This window comes from Capra hircus, chromosome 14 (assembly GCF_001704415.2).
Source record: "Capra hircus breed San Clemente chromosome 14, ASM170441v1, whole genome shotgun sequence".
NCBI lineage: Eukaryota > Metazoa > Chordata > Mammalia > Artiodactyla > Bovidae > Capra > Capra hircus.
The window spans coordinates 58,325,061-58,349,586 of NC_030821.1; the positions used below are offsets into that span (position 1 = coordinate 58,325,061).

The following is a 24,526-nucleotide window of genomic DNA, read 5'->3' on the forward strand; positions in this document are numbered from 1 at the left end:
GGTGGTCAGCACTCATCATGAATGCTCAATCGTGTCCGACTATTTGTGACCACATGAACTGTAGCCCACCAGGCTCCTTTGTTCATGGGATTTCCCAGGCAAGAATACTGGAGTGGGTTGCCATTTCCTTCTCCAGGGTATCTTCCCAACCCAGGGATGGAACCTGCATCTCTTGCATCTCCTGCATTGTAGGTGGGTTCTTTACCACTAGCATCACCTGGGAAGCCCCAGTGGGCTGAGTGCTGGTCCCCGAAAGATATGTCCAACCAGACATGCAGCCTCAAGTGAAGGAACACCTGCATCCCCAGAAGCTGGAAGAGAAAAGGAAGGAGTCCCCTTGGAGCCCTCCTAGGGACCATGGCCCTACTCCATCTTGTTCCAGACCTATGGCTTCCATAATTGTGAGAGAATTAATTTTTGTTGCTTTAAGCCAAGTTTATAGCAATTTGTTATGTCAGTCCCAGAAGACTACTATACATGAGAATGTGTAATATACGAAATACAACTCCATGTAAAATATGGAAGTTATGAAAGAGTACCTAACGTTAAATACCATTTCTGTGGAAAGTACAATATCCACATAAACAAATCCTGCAGGGGGAAAAAAATCATACATTTTAAAAGTTAATGGAGAGAAGCGGAGTGTAGAGCCAGGCCTCACACTGTTAGTCAATGCAGTGTGGAGTCCACACGGTGGCAGGACCTAATCAGGCCTTGCGCATGGCTCAGGGCCTCTCCGGCTCTGCAGTCCAGAGGGCACCATGGACAACAAGGAGTTAATTGAATACTTTAAGTCTCAGATCAAAGAAGATCCTGACATGGCCTCAGCAGTAGCTGCCATCCAGACTTTGCTGGAGTACTTGAGAAGAGATACAGGGGAGACAACCCAGGGCCTGAGGGCGAATCTCACCAGGGCCACAGAAACCCAGTGGCATGGACTCTTCAGTGGCCATGTTGTCAGGTGGTGAGCTCTTCCTGTGCTTCATCAGCCGTACTTCCCTGGAATACTCTGATTACTCCAAATGTAAAAAGATCGTGATGAGCGGGGAGAGATTTTCCTCAGGAGAATATCACTGTCGAGAAATAAAATTGCAGATCTGTGCCATACTTTGATCAAAGATGGGGCAAGAGTATTAATGCGCACCTAGCCCAGAGTGGTGCTGAGAGTCTTGGAAGCTGCCCTGGCACCAAGAAGCATTTCACTGTGTACATTACAGAGTCACAGCCTGTCTTATCAGGTAAGAAGATGGTCAAAGCCCTCTGCTCACTCAGTGTCCCCTTCACTGTGGTCCCTGATGCTGCAGTTGGCTACATCATGGAGAAAGTGGATCTTGTCATAGTTGGTGCTGAAGGAGTTGTTGAAAACAGAGGAACCATTAACAAGGTAGGAGCATCAGTTTTCCACAGGTCCTTGCTCACAGTATGGAGCTCCACTGATGACCTCAGACACCCAACCATATTGTGTATTATGGTTCATTCCTCTAATCCTGTTTAGCTGCAGAACTCTACCATCACAACCAGTGGTTTCCCAGTTCCCCTGAGCCACTGCAGTGGGGTCAGTCAAATTCTGGTCAGATTTCTTTCTGCTTTGGAAACTGATCTGTGTAGACTCAGTTCAATTCAGTCGTTCAGTCATGTCCAACTCTTTGCGACTCCATGGACTGCCGCACACCAGGCCTCCCTGTCCATCACCAATTTTACAGTCCAATTCTCACATCCATACATGACTGTTGGAAAAACCACAGCCTTGACGAGACGGACCTTTGTTGATGAAGTGATGTCTCTGCTTTTTAATATGCTGTCTAGGTTGGTCATAACTTTCCTTCCAAGGAGTCAGTGTCTTTTTATTTCATGGCTGCAGTCACCATCTGCAGTGATTTTGGAGCCCCCAAAATAAAGTTAGCCATTGTTTCCACTGTTTCCCCATTTATTTGCCATGAAGTGATGAGACCAGATACCATGATGTTAGTTTTCTGAATGTTGAGCTTTAAGCCAACTTTCTCACTCTCCTCTTCACTTCCTTCAAGAGGCTCTTTAGTTCTTCTTCACTTTCTTCCATAAAGGTGGTGTCATTTTCATATCTAAGGTTATTGATATTTCTCCCACCAATCTTGATTCCAGCTTGTGCTTCTTCCAGCTCAGCATTTCTCATGATGTACTCTGCATAGAAGTTAAATAAGCAGGGTGACAATATACAGCCTTGACGTACTCCTTTTCCTATTTGGAACCAGTCTGTTGTTCCATGTCCAGTTCTAACTGTTGCTTCCTGACCTGCATACAGGTTTCTCAAGAGGCAGGTCAAGTGGTCTGGTATTCCTATCTCTTTCAGAATTTTCCACAGTTTATTGTGATCCACACAGTCAAAGGCTTTGGCATAGTCAATAAAGCAGAAATATATGTTTTTCTGGAACACTTTTGCTTTTTCGATGATCCAGCGGATATTGGCAATTTGATCTCTGGTTCCTCTGCCTTTTCTAAAACCAGCTTGAACATCTGGAAGTTCACAGTTCATGTATTGCTGAAGCCTGGCTTGGAGAATTTTGAGCATTACTTTACTAGCCTGTGAGATGAGTGCAATTGTGTGGTAGTTTGAGCATTCTTTGGCATCACCTTTCTTTGGGATTGGAATGAAAACGGACCTTTTCCAGTCCTGTGGCCACTGCTGAGTTTTCCAAATTTGCTGCCATATTGAGTGCAGCACTTTCACAGCATCATCTTTTAGGATTTGAAATAGCTCAGCTGGAATTCCATCACCTTGACTAGCTTTGTTCGTAGTGATTAAACTGTGTTTCCTAAGGCCCACTTGACTTCACATTCCAGGATGTGGCTCTAGGTTAGTGATCACACCATCATGATTATCCTGGTCATGAAGATCTTTCTTGTACAGTTCTCCTGTGTATTCTTGCCACCTCTTCTTAATATCTTCTGCTTCTGTTAGGTCCATGCCATTTCTGTCCTTTATCAAGCCCATCTTTGCATGAAATGTTCCCTTGATATCTCTAATTTTCTTGAAGAGGTCTTGTCTTTCTCATTTTGTTATTTTCCTTTATTTCTTTGCACTGATCACTGAGGAAGTCTTTCTTATCTCTCCTTGCTATTCTTTGGAACCCTGCATTCAAATGGGTATATCTTTCCTTTCCTCCTTTGCTTTTCACTTCCCTTCTTTTCACTGCTATTTGTAAGGCCTCCTCAAACAGCCATTTTGCTTTTTTGCATGTCTTTTTCTTAGGGATGGTCTTGCTCCCTGTACAATGTCATGAACCTCCATCCATAGTTCATCAGGCACTCTATCAGATCTAGTCCCTTAAATCTATTTTTCACTTCCACTGTATAATCATAAGGGATTTGATTTAGGTCATACCTGAATGGTCTAGTGGTTTTCCCTACTTTCTTCAGTTTAAGTCTAAATTTGGCAATAAGGAGTTCATGATCTGAGCAACAGTCAGCTCCCAATCTTGTTTTTGCTGACTACATAGGGATTCTCCATCTTTGGCTGCAAAGAATATAATCAGTCGGAGAACGTATTTATACTTACTCAAAACATGCTTTACTTGGAATTGGGTTTTTTTCTTTTTAATGGAGCATATTTGACATCAATATAGTGTTTAAAATTTATCTATTGTGTCACATGGAAAGATTTCATGATAGTTTATTGTGTTTGGTAAAATATGTATAATGTAAACTTTGCCATCATAATCATTTTTAAGTGTACAGTTCAGTGGCATTAATTCCGCTCTCACATTGTTGTGCAGCCATAAACACTGTCTGTCTTCAAAACTTTTCCATCACCCAAAGAACTGTCAACTTTAAGCAAAACTCCTTGCTTTTCTCTCCCCCATTCCCTAAGCTATTTTCTGTCTCCATGATTTTTTCCCATCCTAGGTACCTTATGTAAGTGGAATTACACAGTATCTGTTTCTTTTTTTGAGTCTGGCTTATTTAACTTGGCATGATGTTTTCAAAGCTCACCTGTACTGTACACATGTCAGTGCTTCATTCCTTTTTCTGGCTGCATAATATACCATTGTATGGTTGGACCACGTGTGTCTATTCATCTGTGAATGAGTACCTTTTGACTATTATGACTAATGCTGCTAATACCATAGGTGTACAATTAACTTATTTGAGTTTCTGTTTTTGATTCATTGGTGTATATACCTAAGAGTAGGGAAAAAACAAGGTAAATGGATACTACTTGCTCTTGAAAATTCTGGAAAACTCCCATGAGTTGTTGAAAGGAACTTTCATGGTTTAAGGGAGAAAAATAATTGCAAGTAAGTTTCAAAGAGAAAAAGAATCTGAGGACCATAATGTACCAAACGTTAAACTGTTGGTAAAATGCATGATCATTTTCTTGTTGACATAGAGACTAATAACTCAGGAATCAACTTTGATAGTTTATGGAAATTAAGTTGCTTTGTCCCTACATTAAACACTTCAATAGTTGTACCCACTGCTAAAACATTGCTTTCTTATCCAGACAGAATTAAATATGACTTTACCTCTTAAAATTCTAAAAAAGTGCTATAAATCCAAGAACTGCTCTGACCACTACTCATGTTTTGCTTTTCTATTTGAGACAGCATGCAGAGTTCCTCCAGTTTTAGTGCTAGGTACTGGTGGCTCAGTGGTAAAGAATAAGCCTGCCGTGCAGGAGACACGAGTTTGATCCCTGGATCAGAAAGATCCCCTGGAGGAGGGAATGGCTACCCACTCCAGTAATCTTGCCTGGAGAATCCCATGGACAGAGGAGCCTGGCGGGTCATAGTCCACAGGGTCGCACAAAGTCAGACACAACTGAAGCGACTCAGCATGCATGCACTATGTTCTAGGCTTTGTGCTAAGCATTTTGAACATATTGTTTCATTGAATCCTTACAACATCTCAGCAAAGTAGGTAAAAGATCTGTAGGAAAACTGTAAAAGTGTACATGTGCATAATGAGAATACCTTAAGAAAAAAAGAGAAAGAAATAAAAGTAATATTTGAAGCAATAATGACTGAGAATTTTCCAAAATAAACCTCAGACACCAAACTACAGAACAAGATAAGAGAATAGAAAAAAGGATAAATGCAAATAAAACTACAGTGGAAGCTATCGTATTCAAACTGCAGAGAATCAAAGATGAAGTACCAAATCTTGAAAGAAGCCTGAGGAAAAAAAATCACATTGCGTATAGAGGACCAAAGATAAAAATTATGGTATCAACAGCTTCTCTTTAGAAACCATCAAGCCAGAAAAGAGTGACTGAAATAAGTGTAGAGAAAAAAATCCCCACTAACCTAAAATTCTGTACTTTTGAAATTATCCTTCAGAAGTGAAGAAGAAATAAGATTTTTCAGGTAAACAAACATTGAAGAAATCCATAACCAAGAGACCTGCCTTGCAAGAAATGTTTTAAAAGATTCTTTAGAGAGAAAGAAAATGATGTAGGTCAGAAATTCAGATCCACCTAAAGGAAGAGAATCAAAGAAGGAATACGTTGAGGTAAATAAAAAGTTTTATTTTCCCTATTATAGATTGACCTGTTTGTTCAAAATAGTACTATGCATTTGATTATGTATACATACATCAGTTCAGTTCAGTTCAGTCGCTCAGTCGTGTCTAACTCTTTGCAACCCCATGAATCACAGCATACCAGGCCTCCCTGTCCATCAACAACTCTCGGAGTTCACTCAAATTCATGTCCATTAAGTCGGTGATGCCATCCAGTCATCTCATCATCCGTCGTCCCCTCTCCTTCTGCCCCCAATCCCTCTCAGCATCAGGGTCTTTTCCAATGAGTCAACTCTGCATGAGGTGGCCAAAGTATTAGAGTTTCAGCTTCAGCATCAGTCCCTCCAATGAACACCCAGGACTGATCTCCTTTAAGATAGACTGGTTGGATCTCCTTGCAGTCCAAGGGACTCTCAAGAATCTTCTCCAACACCACAGTTCAAAAGCATCAAGTCTTTGGTCCACAGCTTTCTTTATAGTCCAACTCTCACATCCATACATGACCACTGGAAAAACCATAGCCTTGACTAGATGGACCTTTGTTGGCAAAGTAATGTTTCTGCTTTTCAATATGCTATCTAGGTTGGTCAAAACTTTCCTTCCAAGGAGTAAGCATCTTTTAATTTCATGGCTGCAATCACCATCTGCAGTGATTTTGGAGCCCTCAAAAATAAAGTCTGACACTGTTTCCACTGTTTCCCCATCTATCTGCCATGAAGTGATGGGAGCAGATGCTATGATCTTAGTTTTCTGAATGTTGAGCTTTAAGCCAACTTATTCACTCTCCTCTTTTACTTTCATCAAGATGCTTTTGAGTTCCTCTTCACTTTCTGCCATAAGGGTGGTGTCATCTGCATATCAGAGGTTATTGATATTTCTCCTGGCAATCTTGATTCCAGCTTGTACTTCTTCCATCCCAGCATTTCTCATGATGTACTCTGCACAGAAGTTAAATAAGCAGGGTGACAATATATAGCCTTGACATACTCCTTTTCCTATTTGGAACATATATACATTAATATGTGTATATATATTGAATGGTTGGATGGCATCACTGACTCAATGGACATGAGTTTGAGCAAACTCCTAGAGATAGTAAAGGACAGAGGATTCGGCATGCTGCTGTTCATGGAGTTGCACAAAATCGGACACGACTTAGTGACAATAACAATATGTATACACACATATTTGTAAGTCCCTTATTGCAGTAACATGGCTTTAAATCACATATGACAAACATCCTCATGAAAGAGGGAAATTTGGACGCCGGCACACATGGAGAGCAGATTGCCACGTGCATCTACAGAGTGAGGCACATAGAAGCCAAGACACACAAGCACTGCCAGAGACGCTGGGAGGGAAGATGGAACAGCTTCTCCCAGAAGCCCCGGGAAGGTATCAACCCTGCCTTGTTTTCAGATTCCTGGCCTCCAGAACTGTGAGACAGTAACCTTGTTAAGCCACCCAGCTTGTTGTACTTTGTTACAGCAGTCCTAGGTAACTAATAAAATCTCTAACTTGAGTTTTACAAAAACACTCAAACCTGCCTGTGGAATTCTCCTTCTCATTCCGTTTAATTAAAATTGGAAGAACTCATGGCAAGGTGTGCCCACACACGGCTGCTCCTGGCGTGTGCATTCACCTTCCACCCTACTCTCCCATCTCCACCATTTAACTTGCTGGGGGCACAATTCCCTGGGATTTCAGACAGCCTGGTGGCTCAGACGGTAAAAAATCTTTCTGCAATGCAGGAGACCCGGTTTCGATCTCTGGAATGGGAAGATCCCTTGGAGAAGGGAATGGCAACCCACTCCAGTATTCTTGCTGGAGAATCTCATGGACAGAGGATCCTTGTGGGGAAAAAGCCCATGGGGTCGCAAGGAGTCAGACACGACTGAGCAACATTTAGAGCTTAGACTTCAGACAGCCAGGGATGTGTGTGTGTATGTGCACGCACGTGCGTGCACTAAAACTCTCATCCATCTCAAGGTGGGAGGTTAGAGCTTGTTCTGGAATTAAACTTGGACAAAGGAAGCTCCCTGGTAGTTCACAGAAAAAGGACTTGCATTATGTTGAAGCCACCTCTTTGCTAACATCTGAGAGACACTAATTTTTTGTTTGTTTTGTTTTCTCTTAACTGAACCAATTACCGAATGGTGATCTCACCAGCACAGGAGACCTACATGCAATGGCACTCTTTTTGCTGACCATGATCCTGAAGAACTTAAGCATTTAAAGCCCAGAGGCTCCGGACACTGCAGAACAGGAAGCTCTTGGCAGGAGCACAGGGCTGGTGCTCCATCTGTCCAGGAGGAGATTGCAGGAGAGTTGGTTCATGATGACACAACTCAGGGATCTTCTGCTCCCATCTGAGGGAAAGTGCTCCAGCATGTAGGTCAGAAGAAATGTTTTCAAGGAAATTTTGGAAAGAGCAGTTTATGAGTCAAGACACAATCTCAAAACAATCAAAACCATTTGTTTTGCATTTTTTCAACCTGAAAATATGTGACACTGACACTAGAAGAGCTGGAAAATCTCCCGCAAGCATCCTGCAGAACTTGGGAGAGCTGTACTTATGAAATGATGATTCTGGGAAATCAAGGAAAGATGTGCACTCTTACATTTAGAAGGTAGAATAATTACTCCATTAGTGTTATTCATATAACAATGCTCCAGGGAGAAATCTCAATTAACATAAATAGTAAATGCTATCGTATTTACTATTACTCATCAAATAATAAATATGATATCATTTACTATCAGATAATTAAGAGATTTTGGGAATGGATGGCACATTTTTCTTTGGGTATTTTCTCAACAACTTCACGTGGGAGAGAGGGAACAGGGAGAGACTCTTTGAGTATTTTTCATCATTACTTATAGATATTTCAAATCTGTGGTGAAATAAGGGCAAAGAAGGAAGGAAAGATGGGAAGGAGGAGGAATGGTAGGAGGGAGAGAAAGAGGGAAAAAAGAAATTACTCAGCAAATAAAAAGTGTGCATATATGCTAAGTAGCTTCAGTCATGTCTGACTTTGCAACTCCATGGCCTGTAGCCTTCCAGGCTCCTCTGTCCTTGGGATTCTCCAGGCAAGGGTACTGGAGTGGATTGTCATGCCCTCCTCCAGGAGATCTTCCTGACCCCAGATCGAACCTGCGTCTCTTACATCTCCTGCATTGGTAGGCATGTTCTTTACCACTAGTACCACCTGGGAAGCAAGTGAAAGGTACTAGAAACCAAACGTTGGTAGACTATGAAGCCCACATCAGAAGCAGTTGGTCTTCTACGAAAACAGAAAAACAAAGCCACTTGCTGTTTTGATTACTAAAAGATGGGCTCCCGGAGAAAATGAACACCTTTCATCATGACCACATTTTTTAAAGTAAAATTTTCAAATTATTTTTTGTCTGAAAGTAAATGAGCTAATGTTGATCAAGGAGATTAAAAAAAAATCAGCAAACTAAATAGAAATATCCGGTAAAGACTAATGATGTAAGTTACAAAAATAGTAGCAAGGAGTATAATGTAGAGATTAAGAATTGTTTTGTTTGTTTGTTGTTCTCTGATTCATAAGGTTGTGTGTGTTGGGGTGTGTAATACACACAAATGCATATGGGCAGAATCCACAGTAGATGCTGGAGGCTCAAGACTTATTTATTCAGGCTCACAAGAACACTGCTGGGGCTCTGCATGAGAACACTGGAGGAAAATCTTTCACTCACAGGGCAAGAGGAACTGACAGGTCCCTAATGGTGTTATTTTACGTGAAAAACATAATCAGAAGTAGCATTAGAACCACAGCTGATGACGGACGATGGATAACGTGATTCTAGTCCTTACTCAACACCTGTTCCCCACAGGCTACCCTGTCTCCTGGGGACCAGCAGTACCTACAGGTGCATCAACAACCACAGGAATTCTGTGAGAGATCTAAAATGTGAGGAACAAAATGTTCTTAATTTCTCAAGAACACAAATAAACAATAGAGTTTATTCACTCCCTTTAGGTGCCTGAAAGACATTCTGTTATTGTTAAATAACCTGACAAATTGTGTGTGTGTGTGTAATATTTATTGAATGTGATATGCAGTGGCTAAAAAAAAAAAAAAAAAAGGCAAACAAACCAAACAATGATTCCATTTAGCTTGTTTGCATTGCAGCTTTGTGAGAAATCCAGTGTTAAATAGAAAGCATAACATCCCTCTTTCATTCACGTTCTCCATTTAATTTTATTTGATTGAAAATGTTGAAGCAATCCATTTCTCTACTGTCTATGTTTTGAAAACACATAACAGACGCATTTAATTTTTTATTTTTTTTAGTTCTTAATTGGAGGGTAATACCTTTACAATGTTGTGTTAATTTCTGCAGTACAATACAGTGTACATGTATACGTATATCCCCTCCCTCTTGAACCTTCCTCCCAGCCCCCATCCCACCCCTTTAGGTCATCACAGAGCACCAGGCTGAGCTCCCTATGCTATCCAACAGCTTCTCAGTAGCTATCTATTTTCCACATGGTAACGTATATATTTCAATGCTACTCTCTCAGTTCGTCCCACCCTCTCTATTCCCAGCTGTGTCCACCAGGCTCTTCTCTATGTCTGTGTCTCTGTTCTTGCCCTGCACATAGGCTCATCTGTACCATTCTTCTAGGTTTCACATATATGCTTTGATATACGATATTTGTTTTTTCTTTTTCTGACTTATGTTACTCTGTATGACATAAGACCTCATTCTCTCTTTCTAGACCTAGAGTCTGCAAGATCTTTTTAAAAACTAATTAAATGTTTTCTACTCTCTGTCACGTTTCCATAAAGAAAAAGATGAGGCCTGGTGACACCTCTAATGTCACCACGAGTAGCCTAGAGGAAATGGACTCGCAATAAAAAAAAAAAAAATTATAAGAGAACAAACTATTGTGAGCATCTGCAGTGCCTCTGGATATTCTGTTGCTACATTTAAGAACATCCTTTACTTGTTCTTCCCTATTTGCCCCGTGTAGCTCACCAAGATTAGTCAAATGACTTCTCCTAGACATTATGGACCTTTCTTGCAAATCCATAAAGTTCAGAAAGCTGCACGTGTGACTCCTCAGGAATGTGGGAAACTGGGAGCCAAACAGGTCTAGTTATACATCCTCCAAGAAATGGAAAATACCCTCGACTATGACAAAAAAAATTTTCCGTTTAAGACTTTCCTCTTCATTTTGAGGGGTGATGTTGCTAAATTTCACATACCCATCACTATAATATGTGTGCAGCACTTATATTTAAATTTCCATTCCACTCCCTTATTTCCCTTTCAAATTAGCTCCAAATTATGAATAATGAGGATGGAAGGATTTCTGTGTTTAAAGTCCTAGAAGTAAAGGTTTCAATAGTCAATGTTCTAAAATGCAGTTGACTTCTCTACATTCTGAGCAAGATTCAGTGACAACTGGTTGGTAGCCAGGTGGGCTAAAAGAGATGTTTAAAATATCATGGGAATGGAATGAATGTGGTCTCTGTTAATCAGGTTTCTCCTTAGACAATTGGAAGATACTAGCTTGTCTTAGACACTGCTCTTGAGTGGGAAAAAAAACGTACTCCAATGGATAGCTTTCTAACAGGATCAGAAAGTCCCAACTTGACCCAGTAGCCTCTCGGAGACTGGTCACCTGACAGCCACCTGAATGGACCAATGCACAGGCAGCATTCTGAAGTCAAATGGTACCTAGCAAGTCCACCTAGGGTCCACTGAAGCTAACATCGTCAATACATTTTCCAAGAAGTTGTGAGTTCAGGGAAAAAAAGAACTGAAGAGAAAAAGAAATACAAACTATTTTGCAGATATGAAAGAGCAAAAATATAAATACATATATTTTGAATAATGCTTTCTAATAATATCCATGCAAGTCATCCCATCCTCCTTGTGTTTGGGGAAGACTCTGGTTCTAGTGACATAAAAACAGGAATGGAAGAATGTTTCAAATACAATTATAAAGTAATCTTCAGCTCTAGAATTAAATCACCTCTTTTAAACACTGCTATTGTTAGTCACTAAGTCATGTCTGACTCTTTTGTGACCCCAAGGGCTGTAACCTGCCAGGCTCCTCTATCCATGGGATCTCTCAGGCAAGAATACTGTAGTGGGTTGTCATGTCCTTCTCCAGGGGATCTTCCCAGCCCAGGAAATGAACTTACGTCTCCTGCATCGGCTGGAGGAGTCTAAGAAGCCCCTCCTAAAGGGCAAAACAGTTGCTAATCAAGAGAGGAGAATCCAGGAAACCACCCAAGTTAAGATTAAAGAGACAAGAGAGACTCATCAAAATTAGGAGACCAGACCACCTGAGATCCTGCACAAACCCTAATCCTTATCAGCAACCCCATACTTGAGCCATTGCTGTAAAACTCTTCACCAAGTCTTTCTGGGTTGGGACACACAATGTTGAGAGGCACAAGCCTGCCGTGGCCTCCTTTGTTAGGCAAAGCAGTAAAGTTATCCTTTCTACCTCACCCAAAGACAAATTCATTTTTACTGCAGCTGATATACAATAAGGAAAGAGGAGAAATCTGGATACCTAGCAAAATCAATCTCATATATCTTTGCAATATCAACTCACTTTGACTCTCACAGCCAAATTTATAATAGGCAACATTAAACACACTTTGCTTATATTCTCTGCTTTCATGTAACACCTTGAAAGCTGGGTTCATTGCCCCGATTCCCCTTTAGAACTATCTCCTGTAGTTTTTTCAAGAAAGTTGCAATCCTCTGTGTTTTTGACATGACATGTATTGATGTCCGTAGTGCTGGTGAATATCCAAAAGTGTTTCAATTTATGTTAAAAAAAAAAAAAAAAAAAAAAGGGCTTCCCTGGTGGCTTAGCCGGTAAAGAATCCGCTTGCAATGAGGGAGACCTGGGTTCGATCCCTGGGTTGGGAAGATCCCCTGGAGAAGGGAACAGCTACTCACTCCAGTATTCTGGCCATGGACTGTATAGTCCATGGGGTCACAAAAAAGTCGGACATGATTGAGTGACTTTCACTTTCATGTTAAAAACTCAGAGAAGGCAGACTCAGAATCAGTGAAGTGTTTTCAAACAAAATATGATTTAAAACTAACAAATTTATGAAAGTTATTATAAAACATAAACAGGAAGAAAAATAATTGATGTTGCTGGTATATGATACACTTGAAAGTTACCCCACAGTGCATATGCCTCTCTCAAAGCAATTTTTCCAATTGATTCTGTTCTTGTTTTGAAAAGGAAATACTACCCTTGAGTATAACACATTAGCTGTAGGGTGTTTTCCCCTTTTTACATAAAGTGAAAGAGTTAGTCACTCAGTTGTGTCTGACTCTTTGTGAACCCATGAACTGTAGCTCACCAGATTGTTGCTCACCAGGCTCCTCTGTCCATGGAATTTCCCAGGCAAGAATTCTGGAGTGGGTTACCATTCCCTTCTCCAAAGGATCTTTCTGACCCAGGGATTGAACCCAGGTCTTCCCTCATCACAGGCATATTCATTACTCTCTACCATCTGAGCCACCAGGGAAGCCCTTTCACATAACCCAAACCCTAACTACAACAAACAGTTTGTCTCTGATACTACAATTAATTCTAAAGTCACTAACATCTTTGTTTTCTTTTTGATTCAGATTTAATCCATCAGAAAGCTAAGACTCTCTCTAATCTCACGTCCATGGGCCAATGTATATTAAGTTCAGTTCAGTTTGGTCACTCCTCATGTCCGACTCTTTGCGATGCCATGGACTGCAGCACACCAGGCCTCCATGTCCATCACCAACTCCTAGAGCTTGCTCAAACTCATGTCAATCGAGTCGGTGATACCATCCAACCGTCTTATCCGCTGTCATCCCCTTCTCTTCCTGCCTTCAATCTTTCCCAGTATCAGGGTCTCTTCCAATGAGTCAGTTCTTCGCATCAGGTGGCAAAAGTATTGGAGTTTCCACTTCAGCATCAGTCTTTCCAATGAACACCCAAGACTGATCTCCTTTAGGATGGACTGTTTGGATCTCCTTGCAGTCCAAGGGACTCTCAGGTCTTTTCCAACACCACAGTTCAAAAGCATCAATTCCTTGGCACTCAGCTTCTTTATGATCCAATTCTCACATTCATACATGACTACTGGAAAAACCATGACTTTGAATAGATGGACCTTTGTTTCCAAAGTAATATCTCTGCTTTTTAATATGCTGTCTAGGTTGGTCATAACTTTTCTTCCAAGGAGTAAGCGTCCTTTAATTTCATGGCTGCAGTCACCATCTGCAGTGATTTTGGATCCCCCAAAACTAAAGTCTGTGCCTGTTTCCATTATTTCCCCATCTATTTCCCAATCTATGAAGTGATGGGACTGGATGCAATGTTCTTAGTTTTCTGAATGTTGAGTTTTAAGACAACTTTTTCACTCTCCTCTTTCACTTTCATCAAGAGACTCTTTAGTTCTTCTTAACTTTCTGCCATAAGGGTGGTGTCATCTGTGCATCTGAGGTTATTGATATTTCTCCTAGCAATCTTGATTCCAGCTTGTGCTTCATCCAGCCCAGCATTTCTCATGGTGTACTCTGCATATAAGTTAAATAAGCAGGGTGACAATATACAGCCTTGACGTACTCCTTTCCTGATTTGGAACCAGTCTGTTGTTTCATGTCCAGTTCTAACTATTGCTTCCTGACCTGCATACAGATTTCTCAAGAGGCAGGCCAGGTGCTCTGGTATTCCCATCTCTTGAAGAATAGTCTACACTTTATTGTGATCTGCACAGTCACAGGCTTTGGTGTAGTCAATAAAGCAAAAGTAAATGTTTTTTCTGAAACTCCCTAGCTTTTTTGATGATCCAACAGATGTTAGCAATTTGATCTCTTGTTCCTCTGCCTTTTCTATATCCAGCTTGAACTCCTGGAAGTTCATGGTTCATGTATTGTTAAAACCTGACTTGGAGAATTTTGAGCATTGCTTTGCTAGTGTATGAGATGAGTGCAATTGTGTGGTAGTTTGAACATTCTTTGGCGTTGCCTTTCTTTGGGATTGGAATGAAAACTGACCTTTTCCAGTCCTGTGGCCACTGCTGAGTTTTCCAAATTTGCTGGCATATTGAGTGCAGCACTTTCACAGCATCATCTTTTACGACTTTAAATAACTCAGCTGAAATTCCATCACCTCCACTAGCTTTGTTCACAGTGATGCTTCCTAAGGCCCACTTGACTTCTCATTTCAGGATGTCTGGCTCTAGGTGAGTGATCACACCATTATGGTTATCTGGGTCATGAAGATCTTTTTTGTATAGTTCTTCTGTGTATTCTTGCCACTTCTTCTTAATATCTTCGGCTTCTGTTAAGTCCATACCATTTCTGTCCTTTATTGTGCCCATCTTTGCATGAAATATTCCCTTGGGATCCCTAATTTTCTTGAAGAGATCTCTAGTCTTTCCCATTCTATTGTTTTCCTCTATTTCTTTTTTTTTTTTTTAATTTTTACTTTATTTTACTTTACAATACTGTATTGGTTTTGCCATACATTGACATGAATCCACCATGGGTGCATTGACCACTGAGGAAGGCTTTATCTCTCCTTGCTATTCTTTGGAACCCTGCATTCAAATGGGTATATCTTTCCTTTTCTCCTTTGCCTTTCATGTCTTTTCTTTTCTCAGCTATTTGTAAGGCCTCCTCAGACAACCATTTTGCCTTTTTTCATTTCTTTTTCCTGGGGATGGTCTTGATCCCTGCTTCTTGTACAATGTCAGGAACTTCTGTCCATAGTTCTTCAGGCACTCTAGCTATCAGATCTAATCCCTTAAATCTGTTTGTCACTTCCATTGTGTAATCTTAAGGGATTTGATTTAGGTCCTACCCAAATGGTCCAGTAGTTTTTCCTACTTTCTTCAATTCAAGCCTGAATTTGGCAATAAGGAGTTCATGATCTGAGCCACAGTCAGTTCCCAGTCTTGTTTTTGCTGACAGTATAGAGTTTCTCCATCTTTGGCTGCAAAGAATATAATCAATCTGATTTTGATATTGATCATCTAGTGATGTCCATGTTTAGGGTCTTCTCTTGTGTTGTTGGAAGAGGGTGTTTGCTATGACCAGTGCATTCTCTTGGCAAAACTCTATTAGCCTTTGACCTGCTTCATTCTGTACTCCAAGGCCAAATTTGCCTGTTACTCCATGTATCTCTTGACTTTCTACTTTTGCATTCCAGTCCCCTATGATGAAAAGGACATCTCTAGAAGGTTTTGTAGGTCTTCGCAGAACTGTTCAACTTCAGCTTCTTCAACATTACTGGTTGGGGCATAGACTTGGATTACTGTGATACTGAATGGTTTGCCTTGGAAACAAACAAACTTGTGCATGCCAGGACCCAGGAAAAAATGACCAATGACCCCATAGGAGACTAACCTAGACTTGTCCATGAATGTCCAGGAGTCTCTGGCAGAGGTGTGGGTTGGCGGTGGCCTACTTCAGGGTTGGGGGCACTGAGTGAAGCAGTACGTGCATGGGATCTTTTGAAAGAGGTCGCCATTATCTTCATTACCTCCACCATACTTGGCCTCAGGTTAAACAACAGGGAAGGGACACAGCCCCACCCATCAACAGAAAATTGGAATAAAGATTTACTGAGCATGGCCCCACCCATCAGAACAAGACCTGGTTTCCCCCTGAATCAGTCTCTCCCATCAGGAAGCTTCCATAAGCCTCTTGTCCTTCTCCATCAGAGGGCAGACAGAATGAAAACCACAGTCACAGAAAACTAACCAATCTGATCACATGGACCACAGCCTTGTCTAACTCAATGAAACCATGAGCCATGCCCATGTCGGGCCATCCAAGATGGACAGGTCATGGTGGAGAGTTCTGACAAAATGTGGTCCACTGGAGAAGGGAATGGCAAACCACTTCAATATTCTTGCCTTGAGAAACCCACAAATGGCATGAAAAGGCAAAAAGATAGGACACTGAAATAAGAACTCCCCAGGTTGGTAGGGGCCTGATATGCTACTGGAGAAGAGTAAAGAAATAACTCCAGAAAGAATGAAAGGACAGAGCCAAAGCAAAAACAGCACCTAGTTATGGATGTGACTGGTGATGAAAGTAAAGTCTGATGCTGTAAAGAACAATATCGCATAGGAACTGGAATGTTAGATCCATGAATCAAGGTGAATTGGAAGTGGTCAAACAGGAGATGGCAAGAGTGAACATCAACATTTTAGAATCAGTGAACTAAAATGGACTGCAGTGGGTGAATTTAACTCAGATAACCATTATATCCACTACTGTGGGCAAGAATCCCTTAGAAGAAATGGAGTAGCCCTCATAGTCAACAAAAGAGTCTGAAATGCAGTACTTGGATGCAATATCAAAAATGACAGAATGATCTCTGTTCATTTCCAAGGCAAACCATTCAATATCACAGTAATCCAGTGTATATTAATTACATGGAAACTTTGGACTTTTCTATCACACTGTTCTTATTTGTCCAGAGTCATTGTGACAGTCTTTGTGACAGACACAGATTGATACTAATGCCAAAAATGCATATCCTATCATCTGGGGGGATGTTAGAAAATTCCACCGATGAGAGCCAGATACACAAAGGTATATGCACAGTGACTCCTTCCTTCCACTGCCCGTAACTGCTGCCTGCTCAGGAGAGCTCTGAACAGAGGCAACCTTGCTCATGTGTTATTGCAGTGAGAAACAGAACACGTATTCAGGCCCTTTACAGGAATCTTTCTCTGGGGCTTAGTGCCAACAAACCACCACAAGCCAAAATTGTTTGGGTCTTTGAGTTCTTGGTTCTCAAAGAGGGGGTGCCCAGTATTTCCTGGCTCCTGCTCTCAGAGACTTGGCCCTCCACTTGTAGAAGAATCGGATTGCAGAGGGAAAGCAGCCTCTGGGGATGCCTGGAGAGTCAAGGCGGTTTCCATCCTGGTGGCCAGACAGGATACTGGGGGATTAGCTGTAGCAGACTTGCTGCTAGACCCAGTCTACTCAGGCTTTGTCCCCAGGCCTCCAGCCAGACAGGAAGGCTGCTTTGCTGAGGAAAGCATGGTCTTTTCAAGTAGGCCTCTCTTACTTCTATGTGACCTTGTGGAGTGAAATTAACAACCACACCCGTTCCAGCAGCTTCCAGAAAATGATATTCTGACTCTCCAAACATTCCCCTCACTCTCAGGAATCTCATATTGTACCAAACACCCACAACTCACAAACCTAAAGGCAGAAAAATCTTCCACATTTTTCATTATGTGATGACGCACATTGGCCTCTCCATGACGAGGGGGCTGATTCAAGTTCACAAAAAGTGCAGTCCATAGTCTTGCCAAAAATAAAACTCAAGATCTGAAGACCTGGAGGTGTAAGCTTGTCTTGCACGTATATTATTTCCTCATGCAGCGGAAGGTTCCGGTTGATTGAGTCACTAAATGATCTTAACTGGACCCCGTTTCCATGCTCCCCAGTTGCAAACCCAAGGCAGTCCACGTAGCTCCCAGAATAGCCCTCCCCAAATGGAAATCAGAGGATATTCACCTCCCTTTATACACACACACACATACACACACACGACACCCCAGAGGCTGCACATTACACTTAGAAGGAAACCCCAGTGCCTCAGCTTGACTCACCTGGCCTTCTGACCCTGACTGCCAGCCTTCTCTTTGGTGTCATCTTCTCACTCCCTCCCTAGCCCCTGCTCTCAGGTACCCCCTCCTTCCTCCTCTTCCTTGAGAGGTGGGCTCTGTCCTACCTGGGAACTTTTACTCTCTCCTCTTCTGCCTGGAGCACTGTCTGTCTCAGACCTCAGACCACGTTTCTCGCCCCTTCCCATACCCCTATCCTGCTTCACTTCTCTTTGGCACTCTCTGCAGAGAGAATTCAGTTCTCAGGTGCATTGCCCATCTGCTCCACAGGAACGAAGATGGGGCTGTGAGGGCAGGGGCGCCATCTTGTATGGATTTGTCCCTGCCAGTCTGACATAGCAGAGGAGGTGCCCAGCCAAGGCATGCGGGATAAACAAATAAGAAAGCCTGGATAAGGTTCTGCATGCTGCATGGGTTGCAGGCAGCTCTTGGTGGACCAAGACTTCATCAATCGGCAGTTAATGGTCACACACAGACTCCAAAATTGGTCACTTTGCACCAATTCAGTCCACCTTCTCAATGACCCTCCATGGCTATATTAAACTCTGTGAAAATATAAAGTCTGCTTCTCCTATTCGCTGTGTTTTTCCAGCCATTAAACAAGACCACAGGGTAGCGGAAATAGGATAAAGTACAGTCATGGTGGCTAATATAACTTTTGACTCCAACGAAGCTGTATGATTTTAGGGATGCTGTTAAACCTCTCTGGTCATTAATGCCTCTTCTACGGTGGATTGTGTTCCCTCAAAAAAGTCCAGATGTTGAAATCCTCATGGCCAGTACCTCAGAATGTAATCAATTGTGTAAACAGATCTGTTAAGAGATAACTGAATTTAAATAAGGTTATTCATGTGGTCCCTGATCCAACATAGGGCTTCCCTGGTGGCTCAGATGGTGAAGAACCTACCTGCAATGCAAGAGACGCGGGTTCAATCCCTGGGTGGAGCAGATACCCTGGAGAAGGGAATGGTACCCGACTATAGTATGCTTGCCTGGGAAATCCCATGGACAGAAGAGCCCAGCAGAGCCTGGCGGACTACAGTCCATGGGGTTGCAGATTTGTACACTACTGAATAAGGACACAAGTGTGTGGCTCTGTGGTCAGACTGTGGTGGCTCCATTCCCAGTCTTGTACATGTGACCCAAGTTCATGAATCTTCAGTTTCACACACTTGTTCCACATTTATACATCCACACCTAGCACACTGTGGAGCTCTAAGGGTTAAATACCAATGTAAGAAAAAAATAAAGGAAAAGAACTTGCCATGTCTTCACTATAGAAAACAAGTATCGAGCTTTACACACCACAATAAATTGAGTAATTTGGAATTTCAGAGTCACAGCCACTGTTCTCCCATTCCACAGTTTTAATATAAAGCTGGGAATTTTCTTAGCACTCTTCAGGGTTTTGGTGCATGTACTCACTCTCACAGTCATTGGTAACCACTTGGGGGTGACTCCACACCGCTTGCACACCCAGACAGCACAATTACAGTAACCGAGAGGAAAAGAGAACATTGACAATGTGCTCAGCATCCCCAACAACAGCCCACTACCTACACCTCCCAATGTGTGATGTGACTGGGAGACAGGGCAGGGTGTCTTAATTCATCTAAGGTACCCAGGATCCCCCTCTTCTAAATTTTTTTTTCCATTTTAACATGTATTAAAGAAGAAGGGCATGCCTACTGCAAAATAGAGAACTGTTGCAACCTGTAGATCAACTTGTGTGAATTTGATTAGTAAAATAACAGAAAAGAAAAATGTGTAAAGTTAAAAACACCTTTCTGGAAAGGAAAAAATTTATCCTAGTTCATCAGCTACCTGAGTCTGTGGAGTAACAAGACTTTGTTGCTGCAAAATAGGACCCTTATCTGCACATTTATCCATGCCCCTTGGGCACTAATTTGAGCAAGCTCTGAATTTAGAAACTCTCTTCCTGTGGTTTAATATATCAAACTTAATATGAAAGACATATATGATCCTTACTGCTAAATAATTGATGCTATTTATATACATGGTACATTTAGATTTAAGATCAACCACTATTCATATGTTGAAAAAGTGATTTTTAAATGTCACACTCTATTGATGTTCTTACTTTCATTTCATAGCTGTACTATAGTTCTTCCATAAAATGTAAATATGGAAGAATTATTTTCTCCCACAAAACTTAAATACCATCCTTTGTAATTATTACAAAATCCTATAAAGAATCTGGAGTCGTAAGATCACTTACTGAATTGAGAACTATGTAATGTGTGCTGAGGTCGGTGTGAACACACCTTTGTGTGGATAAGAGCACCCTGGAGTTTTGGCTCAGCTGTCTCCATGGTGATTCTCAGCACAGTCTCTACTTAGCTCCATTTTCTTTGCTGATGGCAGGTAGTTTACACTCTCAAAATGTCCCATGCCTGCACCTTAGTGACTCAGAAGATGACAGTTGTAAAGTACTAAGATTATCTTTATAGAGTACAAACTGTCCAGATATAAGAATCCAGCAGGAGTGAAAAGAGAGAGAGACTGTAGAAAGGAATAAAGAAATAGTCCATCATATGCCAGAAGGAGAACACCATGATAAAATGTGCCAAAGACACAGGCTGATGGATGGAGATTAAAACACAGAACGCTTCTCAGACACAAAAATGTAAATAAACCTGCAAGAGACTTTGTAATCATTGGTTAAATCACAATCCTTTTCTAAAAAATTTGGAGTACTATACTTGATTTCTGACATTTACTTACTGCCTTGATTAAATTTCCCCCATTAAAATTTATAGGCAAACTGATTTCTAGCCAGAGTGTTTACAAACATTCTTGCTCAAATTTCTCATCCTTTGACATACTGAAAACCATCATCACACTGGACACGAAGGCTAAGGCTCAGGATAAAACCATGTCTTTATTAGTAAACGTCTCCATATAACCTTGGGAATCTTTTGCTAATGAATTGTTGCAATAATCAAAATATTTTTATATAAACTTTTCTCATCCACCTCTCTCCTTTTAGTCCAATTTTCATCCATGTGAGATAATTAGAGACAGATACCAGTTTATATCTATCCTTTTATAAGAAGTATGGTAAGAAGCTGAGGTACAGAAGATGTTATTTCTTGCTCAGTCAGAAGATGATAGAAACAGGACTATACATCCAGCTTCTTGCTTCCTTGCTCCTTTTATGAGACCAAACTGCCTTCCTAGCTAATGCTTCTTCATAGAAGGATCCAAGCAGAGAAATAAAAGCATCTCGTTAGAGAATTCAATAGATAAAATTTAGATAAAGTTTAAATAATAATGATACAAGTCTTTATAACATTCTGATAAGTACAAAAAAAAGTAAAATGAGATGCCTTCTCAAAGAATTTGCTCATTTCTAAAAATGTACAACTGATCTCAACTCTGTCATAAAAACTAAGGTTGACATTTTGGAAGAAGAGTTCCAAATGTCTTCTGAAAAATGATGTTCTAAATTTGGCAAAGTCTTTTTTTTCTTCCCAACTCATTGATACTTTTTAACTAACCTCAGTGTTCTATTTGTGACAAGTGATTTGAAAGTTGAGCCAAACAATCAGTGTAGAGAATTTACTGTAATTGCAATAGTCTAAAAAGGAAAGAACCAACAGAATCCTTTGGTCAGAGACATAGCTCATGGAACAGATTTGCCCAGCTCTGTGGACTATGGGAACCTGAGGACAGAACTTGGGTGTTCCTGGGGCCTCAGAGCTGGGCTGTGGACCTAGTATGCTCCCATGAGTTATAAAGGAATACAAATGTTTCTCCACCTCAGGAAATATTACCTCTTTCTCTGGTTTCATTGTAATCTATCAGCCTGCTTGTGATAAACTTTGAATTCTGGAGTGCCTTAGTTAGTTTTTCCTACTAAAATCCTAGCTGTTCTTCTGTGCTATAATTCAGTATCACCTCCTTCACAAACCTTGTCATACAGTTGGATTTAATCTTGCCCACCACTCTGCTCCCTACAGTCTAGTTTCTTTCCCCACAAAGAGGTTCTGCCTCATCCACAGAAATAACTTTTGTAATGTACAGTGTTGAACAGTTTTATCAAGGGCACTTCAACGGAGAACTGACCAAGAAAATTCTCATCCATTCTGGGTGATGGAGAAATCGTGATTCATTTTCATCCGGGTGTAACAAGACAATCTTGGCAATCTTGATGAGAGAAGATACTCAGAATTTATGGCTAGCCAAGAGGCTCTGATTAAGAAGTTTCAGGCAGAGATGAAAGGACAAAACTTTTCTTTCCCATTTTTGCTTTAACCAGACCCAAGCAACTTCTGAAGTTTCTAAAAGTGAAAGAAAAAGTTTGGTGAGATGATCATTGGAAACCCCTCAAAAGCAAACGTTCACCTAAAGTCCTGAGGCAATTCCACCAGTTACACAGACTCTTTGTCAAGGAAGAAGGGAGAGTCCTATTTTTAATTTTAGCTCAAATGACTCTTTACCTAAATGAGCAGTCATAATTCCACCCCCAGACTATTAGACCACATGCCATTCCATTTAGAAATATCTGAACACTATGCCCATTTATCCTCTTTGCTTCATTTCTTAAAACTTTCTAATATAAATAAGTAATAAAGCCTGTTCTGCATCATTTACATACAGTTTTTCTCAGTTTCTGAGAACCAGAGTCACCCCATCTTTGTAGCCTTTTGTGTCCTTCTCAGCAAATTGACCCCCAAAGTCCAGTCACTGCATAAATGAGCAGCATGAGACTAGGACTGCACTGAGTTGTAAATTTGCTTGTCTGTTTCACCTCTAATGCATCCTTCCAATGTAGGCTGGCTGCAAAGGCAATTAAAATATCAACCTGCATCCACTTACGATGATAAAATTTGGCATCATATAGTGTAATACACTGTGCATGAGTTATTTAGGCAAAAAATCACTCCATATCGCTTCTCTTTCATTGTCCAGTGAGTAAAAGACAATTATGAAAATCCACTGGTGAGGTCTGCACAGAGCTAACCTGCCCAAAAGAAAACACACAGTGATTACAGCCGTTGAGTGGAGGCAGAGGATCAGTCATTATGGCTGCAGGAATGAAACAACTGAGCACACACACACAGTGTTTCACAGTTGCTATGTAAAACCCATCCAGAGTGGTTGTTTACATCACAGGTCACTGGACCTCAGTCCCCATCCCCAAGTCTCTGATTCTGGAGTTGTGATGTAAGCCCAATAATTTGCATTTCTAACAAGTTTCAGGTTGTGCTGATATGCTGGTTTAAAGTCCACACTTTGAGACTCTTGGTAGTAGAGAAAGAGAAAAGAAAGAAGCCATTCCCTTCTCCAGGAGATCTTCCTGACCCAGGGATCAAACCCCGGTCTCCTGCATTGCAGGTAGATTTTTTACCATCTGAGCTACAAAGGCTCCAGGGAAGATGCTATCTTATTTTCCAATCTTTAATTTTTTAGTTAAATTTTATTTCCTTTCACACCTCTTTCCTGGTGGAAGAGCGAGCTGCAGCGAGGGAGAGGGGACAGTAGTAGTTTTACACCGATGGATTTTTCTCCTCTGAAGGGAAACCTCAGGAGTAAGCAGTAAGAGTTCCCTTCCATAGCTTGTTCCTAAGCTTTCTGCCCATTGTCCTTCAGCCGTGGCACCACTAGGAGCCAGCCCCATGAAGAGGGCAGAAGCCACAGAGGGAACTGGTAGGATGAGGCACCAGCCTCAAATCAATAAAGAGACCAGAACCAAACACAGAAGAATATTTGCTGAACACATGTGATATGTGGGAGACCCTTGGAAATAAGAGTAAAAGGCAAGCCACACAATCCCAAAGAAATGTAGGTGAGAACCATGGCCCAGGAGAGCAGTACATAAATATGAATGCCCAATTTCTTTTGTTATTTACAAGATAACAATCTCTTTTTAGAACAGAGAATACATTTTAGAGTTCCGCAACTAGCTATCGAGCCCATGTCCCTGCACTGGGAGCACTGAAGCCTTAACCACTGGACCACCAAGGAAGCCCAGGTCATGGTATTTTGCAATGTAAACTTTCCTGTAGTTTTCTTTTGCTGTAGAATAATTTATAAGTCCCTTCAGATGCTTGCAAGGTATCACTTTATTTTGGACCCTAGACATTGTCTTACACAATTGTCTTGAACAACTATCAGCATCAACTTGCTAGAGAAGCAAATTCTTGAACCTATCTCCAAATCTAGTATGTCACAACTTACATTTTAACAAGATCCCTGCAGTTAATTTCTGTGCCCATGGCAGTTTGACAAGTAGAGGAACCAGAGATCAAATTGCCAGCATCTGCTGGATCATTGAAAAAAGAAGAGAGTTCCAGAAAAACAGTTATTTCTGCTTTATTGACTATGCCAAACCTTTGACTGGGTCACAATAAATTGTG

General features: G+C 41.2%; 1 pseudogene; it reads left to right on the top strand.

Annotated features, from left to right (window-relative positions):
• Positions 756–24,526, top strand: part of LOC102187607 — a 171,143-nt pseudogene continuing 147,372 nt past the window's right edge.